The sequence below is a fragment of the Stegodyphus dumicola genome, chromosome 8 (genome assembly GCF_044657685.1).
Source record: "Stegodyphus dumicola isolate Sdum_Otavi_A_Nest chromosome 8, ASM4465768v1".
Classification (NCBI taxonomy): Eukaryota; Metazoa; Arthropoda; class Arachnida; order Araneae; family Eresidae; genus Stegodyphus; species Stegodyphus dumicola.
In genome coordinates this window covers 171,244,782-171,253,616 of record NC_140775.1, presented here as the reverse complement: position 1 = coordinate 171,253,616, position 8,835 = coordinate 171,244,782, and positions in this window count along the sequence as shown.

The window sequence follows — 8,835 nt, the reverse complement described above, 5'->3', positions numbered from 1 at the left end:
TTCTTGGGGTTTTTTTTAAATTAATTTATGTTAACTCCAGACAAATGTCTGTCTAACTGGAAAGATTAACAACAGATTTGAATGACAGAAGTTTTAAATTTTAAAAACGTCTCATATTACTTGGCATTATTTCAAATCAAAGAATGAACTCATAATTTCAGATTTATAATATGCATGATGATCCAAAGCAGGCATGCAAACAATATCCAAGATTATCACAAATTGTTTCGTACATATTTGCTTAAACAATGAAAATCCTTTGTGAAAGATGCTTATGCTTCCATATGTACAAGAATCAAACTAATGTCATGTGATTCTTGCGTAGTGCTTCAGCCAATAATGATTTTAAATTTAGCAACCAAAACTGAAAATTAGCCAATGGGGATTAATCTAAATTGAAACGAAGTCACTATGAAGATATATTTTATTTTCTCTCTTTTACTTTGCTAACGCATTCTGTTCCTTTTGTCTTCAAGTATATTTAAAAAGTCTAAAAGTGTACAGTATAGGTCTCCAAGAACAGATGTGCTTTCTCTGTCAGCTCATCAATGTTTGTTTAAAATGACTGCTTGTCAGTGAAAATAGAAGAAATATTAAACCAGCTGTGATTGCAAGTATCTCAGTTTTCTAAGCTATTACCTAGAAGACTATGGATTCATTGATATCTCTTTAAATAATCTCCTTGAAAAAGCAGAGAATTAATTATTGAAACTTGCAATATACTGCACATTAAATAGCTCAAGGAAAATGTGAATATTAAGCATTTTTTTCCAGTGCACGAGAAATATCGCCAATTATCAGAAATCATCCATAGAGTAAACTAAATTGCAAGGCCTCTGGAGACTGGAAAAATCAGTTGCTAAGGCATGCAAGAAGCATATTTGCTTGTATCACAGGTTCTACTTCAACTATTTTTACAATTTAAATGTTACTGCACTCAGAATCAAAGATCTATAGTTCTATATAAAAAATGAGCATTTATATACAAATTCTGAAATATATGCAAAATAAACCCTAAAATTATCCTAAAAGCCAGTAATAAATAAGTAAATGCACGATATTACAGTTATTCCCCCCAAAAAAATTAAATATTTGAACAATATATTTATTCTATTTGCATATATTAAAAAAATTAACTGCAATAAATCCATTAAAATTCAAACATACAATTTTTTAATACCTTTTTAATTTTAAATTCCAATGTGTGTATGTCCTATGTACAGATTTGCTGCTGTTCAAAATTAATAGAATTTGTGTATTTTGGTTATTTTTCTTGAAAAATACTGAACGAAAGATACAAATTTTGCTTCTAAATAAAAAAAAAAAAAAAATGTTAGCATTCAGCCTTGCATATGCAATCTTCCCCTTCTCCAAACCCTCCAGAACCTAAATATAACTGTTAGAGTACATATGAATAATATATAGAGAAACGGTAGTTAAAAGTGCAAGTGTCATTTTCCGTGTTTTATTAACTTTCCAAGGTTTCCCACCCCCCTCCAGCAATTTGTGAAATTCAAAAACAGATACTTTAATTGAGTAACTATGAATGTTTGGAAGGAATCTTTGTAAGACTGGAAGCAAGGCAGTCTAGCAATTCGTCAAGTGCAGATTGCTAGACTTGAATAGAATGCCCAGATTGTATACAACTTATGGAAATAGTTTATAGGAAGAATGTTTGGCAAAAGTCATCCAAGAGCCAGTAAAGCTAGCTTATTTGTCCATTGCAGAAAGGTGTAACAAAAGTACAATAGCTTTTCAGCTTGCTCGTGACTTCCATGTGGCTCCAGGAAGCCAAGTTTTCAAAGGTTGCTGTTTCCAAAAGGCTACACAAGAGGTCTCTTTTTCAAGAATACCTGCTTTTTTTTTTTTTACACCTCACTCACTCCTGCAAACAAGAGAGCTCATTTAATATGGTGCGACTTTAAACCAAACATTAGTAGAGAAGTATTAGATCATTCTGAGCACACGACTCGCCTTAACCATCGATTCTTGAGGTACCTTCATCTAGAGTATGGACTCCTAGGAGTTCATTCTGACGTGCAAGGGGTCCATCTCAGCGAGAGAAAAAAAAAAATGGTTTATGAGATGAATTATTGTTCTACAAGACTGAATCCCATTTAAGCAGCCATACTATAAATGCCATTATGCACCTGACACAGATTTTGCTTATAAACTTGCATAATACTTATATAATAAATATATAAATGAACTAATTATTATATTAAGCATATTTCATAAACTTGTGCAAGTAGGTGCCTATTCGCTTTGTGTTGCAGTATTTATAACTTCTAAAAACTTCTGCATTTGATACTAGCAATAATGCATTATGCACGTAATATTCAGTGCCTGCACAATGCATTATGCTCTTGCCCAGACACCTATTAAAGCTTTGCTGGGATGGAGCAAAACTTGTACCACTTTCATGGATTTGTTCAATTTCTCAGTTATATATTACAGTGTCAGAAACAAGAGCATTATTTTTTTATTTTTTTCCCCCGGAAATTTGGGAAGAAAAAAGATAGCAAATATTTTCAAAATTATAAATAGGTAGTTACATACAAAGTTATCAAAGTCATCTTTTAGCAAAGTAATTTAATATACTTTACAATAATACAAATACATAAACTATTCTTTTCGTAATACCTGCAATTGTGTAGAGACACCGATCATGTTTACAATCTCATATAGTTTCTAAAGTTTGAAGTGTACACTGTAGAGTCTTACTGAATTTTTCTTAATAGTTTATATATATATACCAGAAACAACTTTCCTTTAGAAGCTTTCCTTCATTTTCCTACCAGAATGAGTTTTTGTCTGAGAAGGTGTCACTGAGATAAAACAAAGGTTTTAAATGCTTTCATACATTTGGGTTTTCATTATACAAATTTAAAAAAAAATAATAATGGGATCAAATGAAGATAATCAGAAACATAATATTTAATTAGATTTCCTAAATTTTAATTCAGCATTTTTTTTATGTTAAAATCATAGCTTACTAATTTAAACTTGATTATAAAGTGATTTGTGATGAACGTTAAATTTATCTGAAACTGTTATAAAAAAATTTCAGACCATTTTCTTGTTTCTCAAAGTCATATTTCTCAGTTTATTTAATCTTTTTGAAGTGGCGGCGCAAAATCCTTTCAGTTTTTCAGATGTGACAACGATTTTTTTACTCCACACAGAAGGAAAACCTGATGCAACCAGCTTGTTCAACTACTGGGAATAGAATGTTCAGTAAAACACCAGTCAGGTCAATTAGGTTATTAGGCAAAGCACATAAGGACTACCTGTCTAACGGAAAGAAAGAATCTAAGGAAAACAAGCTTATATTCATGTTACCCACCCACGTGGAGAAACACTTTGCAGCTAGCCCGTTCGCCTGACTTCGAACCTGGGATAAACTACAAGTATTTTCAAGTCTATACGCTCAGCCACTGCAAGGGGGGGGGGAACAACAAGTATTTAGCAGCCTTAACCACTCTTGCCATTAGTTGCTATTTCCATTCATTGGAAATTTACTTATATCAAAATGCGAGCAAAGAAGAAAATTATATCCCATATTACAGACTCGTGTGTGTGTATATATATATATATGTATGAATGTAATAAAAAGTTTAATGGCATCAAAGAGAAGGAACTGACATAGAAGCTGATGTTGGCTCTCCTTTAACTTACCTCTTTATACTTGAGAGCCCACCAATGGTAGTTCAGACCTGAGTTCGATTCCAGATGAATGGGATAGCTACATGGGCGTTTGCGTAGTTTTCCCCCCGTGTTTAACGTGTATACGAGCCAATTTCCCTTAGAAAATCCTCCACGAAGGCACCCCTTCCTTTAAGCAGATAGCCCTAGTGTACCTTGGCATAATAAACCAAACTAAACAAAACCTGACGCTCATCCTTTAATCCGTAGCTGAGTATATTAGTGGAATCTTTTAGAAGTAATAAATAAAGTTTTTTAATTTATTAACTGGTATATTTTATAATGCAAGGTTACAGTTTTATATCAGGTATTAAACCTCCATTTTAAAGATCAGAGTGCAAGTAACTTCAATCTTTATTTCATAATTACTATCTCCTTCGCCCGAAAATGTTGTATACACTAGAAAGATTTGTAAAGTTTAATGAAGCTTAAATATGGAATTGCAATTAAGTGTTGCGTTACGCTTAAATTACATGTACACAAATACTTTAGAATAATATAAATAGACCAAAGACTAGTCAAATATCTGAGATGTAATTGGCTGGTGTTTGATTTTGCCCAGTACCGATCCTAGACCAAAGGACGCCCACGTGCAAATTAAAACTGGCTGCCCTTTTTACAGAAATATAAATTTGTTTGGTAATCAGTTCAGTACCCTTAAATCTGGCCGCCCACGTGCTCCGCACCTTCTTGCCTTCCTCTAGGATCGGCCCTGATTTTGCCTTTATCAATAACATCAACAACAACGTGGTGTGATTGGAAAGTTGTAATGCAGGACCACCAGTGCTAAAAGTAGAAAGACCTCCATGCCTAAAAAGAGAGGGTGTGGGTTTAACCAACACCACCTAGAACTAACTCAAGGCCACGGCGCGCAGTTCGTGACGTCACTGCAGTAGGGATACTTTCGTCCTCGCCAACTTTAAGGGTGCCTTCTTAAATATCCATTTGACAGGCTTATATAAAATCTGAAATTTTTATATTTAATTCTTATCGTTTATAAATATGGAAAATACCTTGCTTTCATTAGAATGTGAAGAACCGAGATTTTTATTTTTAGAATGTTTTCGATACGAATAACTAGAATTTTTAATTCCATTAAAAGTTATTACTGATGTTACTAAATTTAATCGCTGAGAAACTCTTGTTAACGAAAGAAACTTCACACTTAATGAATCGGAATTTTATTTGTACGCAATAATTAAACAGAAAGACAATTTAAGACATGAAGGCAGGTTGAGATAAATTCTAACTGATTTAAAATATGAAGCTAATTTACCTGGAATCATGTAGCAACATAAAATCGTTAGTTGAAAACAAATATAATTAATCAGAGATGTTTATTGGTCAAGGGTCGTATTAATTATACTTACAACAATTTATGCCTTGACTAATAAACATCTTTGATAAGTATAAGTAATATATCTTATTTTTGACATATGTTACCGAATAATAATAAATACTCATGTTTGAAACAAATAACGCTAAGCTTGCAACGATTTAAATAAGTTTTTATAATTATTTGAGACATTAGGTGCACAGAGAGAATTGCATATTATTTTGCATTTTAAATGGCAAATATCAAATCTCTGATAGAGGTCTGATATAGATCTAAATAGCTAACCTCTGATCTTTACAGGGAAATTTTATAACATGGTTTAGCAGTATTGTGTGGAAGGCAAATGTAACAAATCCTAAACTGGGATATTGAACACAACAAATGAAAAACACAACTATCATTGCATTATTACTGCCGAATAAAATTACTAACATATAAATGCCCTTAGGATGCACTAAATTATACATTACAATTCGAAACAATTTATACAGAAATACTTTAGATAATATGTATATGCTTATTTTCAATCAGTCAACTAAAAAGAGGAAGGATTGTTTTCAATCAGTCAACTAAAAAGAGGAAGGATTGTTTTCAATCAGTCAACTAAAAAGAGGAAGGATAGAGGAAAAGAAGAAAATCATCGAAATTGTCTTTGCAGTCAATTCAGAATTATTCAAAACTGTCTGTAAACGGGGAACGATAAATATTGCTTTTTTTTTTTTTTATCACAGACTGCATTTCATCAAATAAAAATGTATGGCATAATATTTCATAAAGACTACATTTCTATCTTTAGAAAGAATTTAAATTGTAGTCTTTATGAAATATCATGCCATACATTTTTATTTCCATACGTATGTATATGCATGCGTATATATGTATGACAATATATTCGATTTCTTTGGAAAAAAAAAATTGCTTCGACATACTGATATACAAAATATACAATTAGCTACCAAAGATGATCATAACCTTTGAATTGTCCGAGGGTGAGGAGCCAAAATACACCCAGAACTCCTTAAAAATTTATAAGCATGGGGTGAAATTGTACATAAAATACTGAATAGTATCATACTCTCTGGAGAATACCGTAAGTTTTCTTTGGATGTATTAATTAATGTTAATTGCTCCCTAATGAATTGTATGGCTTTCTGCTTATTTTCATCGTATTGTTCTTCAATATTTTCTAAAGTTTCACAAACAGAATTTATTCTTAAATTCTGCACATCACTTTTAAATTCATATGACAACAAAGCGTTTAAAATAGAAATTACCTCATCTACATTGCCAACAGATGCTGGCAAAGTTAAATTATTAAATTTTTTAAGTTCAGTTTACCCAATGTAAACTGAAAGTTCAAGTTTTTCGTTTATTAATGCTGAAATATTTATTTCAGGGCACGGTGTTAGCTCAATAATTAAAAAGATAGCTTCCCGTGCTCTTTTAATACAGTTCCACAAGCCAGGTAGCTTTCCTTTTCCCATCTTATCTAAAAATTCAGAAAAAGAAGAAAAGGATTTTTCTTTTTCATTCGTCTGAAACTGGGATATACTTTCAGTTACAGCCCACTGAAGATTTTTATTTTCTAGCCTTTTACGACGTTCATCTGGGCTTTCTCTCACGATAAATTCCCTTGAAATATATTTTGGGCAGTTTGGGAAAATACTAGGAATCGCAAAACGTTTTAATTTGTACCTCGATAAGGAAGCAGTCACCTTCCTTCCAGTCCTTTCATCAACGAATTCTGTACATTTTGAAATGTCCTCAGGGTGAAAATGAAGGGCACAAACCTATCAGCAAGAATTTGTATACATTAAGTTTTTCGGCTTTAAACTGAGCATACATTATTAAATTTCATTAAATTTGTAGCATAAAATAATACAGGTTAAGTTATTTTAATTATGGCAAAGCCTCGAGGGCTGTCTGCCTAAGGGGAGGGATGCCTTCATGGAGGACTTTCTAAGGGAAACTGGCTCGTATATACGTTACACATGGGGAAAACCCCGAAAACACCCATGCAGTCAGCCCGTTGGCGGGATTCGAACCTCGGACCGAACTACCAGTGTTCAGCGACTTAACCGCTCGGCCGCTGGTCGGCCACTAAAATAATATAAGTTAATGTTTATTCACGACTAATAGAAAGAAAATCATACTTATCTATTAATTGTATAAAGTGAAACAGGTACTAGTTTTGAAGAATAATGTCTAATTAGATAGAAAAATCTTTTGTCAAATAAAGTGTTGCATAAATTTAATTATTTACTTACAAAAAATACGAAACACTTGCATGCAAAGATTGTTATAATCGGATTTAATTATCTAAACTAGAATTAAATACAAGATTTTGTAAAACTTCATATTTAATTATTTATGTTATATTAAGTGAATTTTGAGAATATCAGGCATGAACTCACAAAAATTTAAATAGCGTATTTTTTCGCATTAACATCAGAAACAAAATTGGTATTAGTTACAGAGATATTATCAAGATTTTTCAAGGTCTTCGGATTTTAATAAATACGCTGTTCCTGTGACAAATGTATCAAGATATTTAAATGCAAGCATTTTGCAACATACAAAATGTATTTACAATTTTGAATTTTTATTAATCCTACATTTAATCTAATCCTACTTTTAAGTCACACATTTGTTTAATTTACTTAACTTGGTAAATGATGCTATTTACTACAAATTGACTAGCATGACGATAAAGAATGCCATCTGCTATGGATTGAACGATTAGCATGATGATAAACAGTACTATCTGCTATAAATTAAATTCATAGTATGATTAAATCATCATACTTATATAATCACTATTAGACTTACAATAAGATTAAATATGTTTACTTTCTATAAATGTATGTACTCGCTTTAGTTTATGATAATTATAACATACTTAACACAGAAGCACTTTTTAAAGCACAGATAAGTATAAACTTATTCATTAAAAAAAAAAAAAAAAAAAAAAAAAAAAAAAACGCAACTTACCTTCGAAAATTTTGTTGGCTTGAAATTGCTTCTATGAATCGCCTTTATCCATTTATTTAAGAATTCTTTCTCTTTCGGAAAAGAGAAAACCTGTACTTTTGGACCATTTGGATAGTTCCCTTTACAGTTAGGTACACAGCATGTGTAAACCATATCAAAAATTTGAAAAACAAATAATAAAGTGGAATACTTATAATATAGAAATATCTGAAAAAAGAAAGAAAATGTCGACTGTTCTTATGGACGATTTCTGACCAAGTGACCGTCAAAACTCCGGAAATCCACCCACCACAGTCCTGGGTGGGGAGAGTTAAATGAAATACAATCCCTACTGACACTGACGTCACACCTCCTCCTGGGAAACGCGCCGTGGCCTTCAGTTAGTTCTAGGAGGTGTTGGTTTAACCCATGAAGGTAAGAATGACTTCCTACCTGCATGGAGACCTCCATGCCTAAAAAGGAGGGTGTGAGTTTAACCCATGGGAGTAAGAATGACTTCCTTCCTCCATATGGTTTAACCGAGAGTGCAGAACGGGATGTTTGAGGGAAAGGAAGCCCACCGATTTTGCAAAAGCAAACGTTTCACCGCCAAAGAGATGTTTTGATTGGATGGGAAAATGGCCATTTGTTTATTAAGAACCGCGAGAATAGATTTAAAGGGACCTTGACAACAAAAAGATGGGATGTCCGTGTGGACGAAATTCCTCATGTTAAAAACAAACTTCATCAAGAAGGATAGTTAACAGCTACTTCACAGTGTTTGTTCACAAGAGGCTTACAAAATTTCAGACGAAAATTAATTC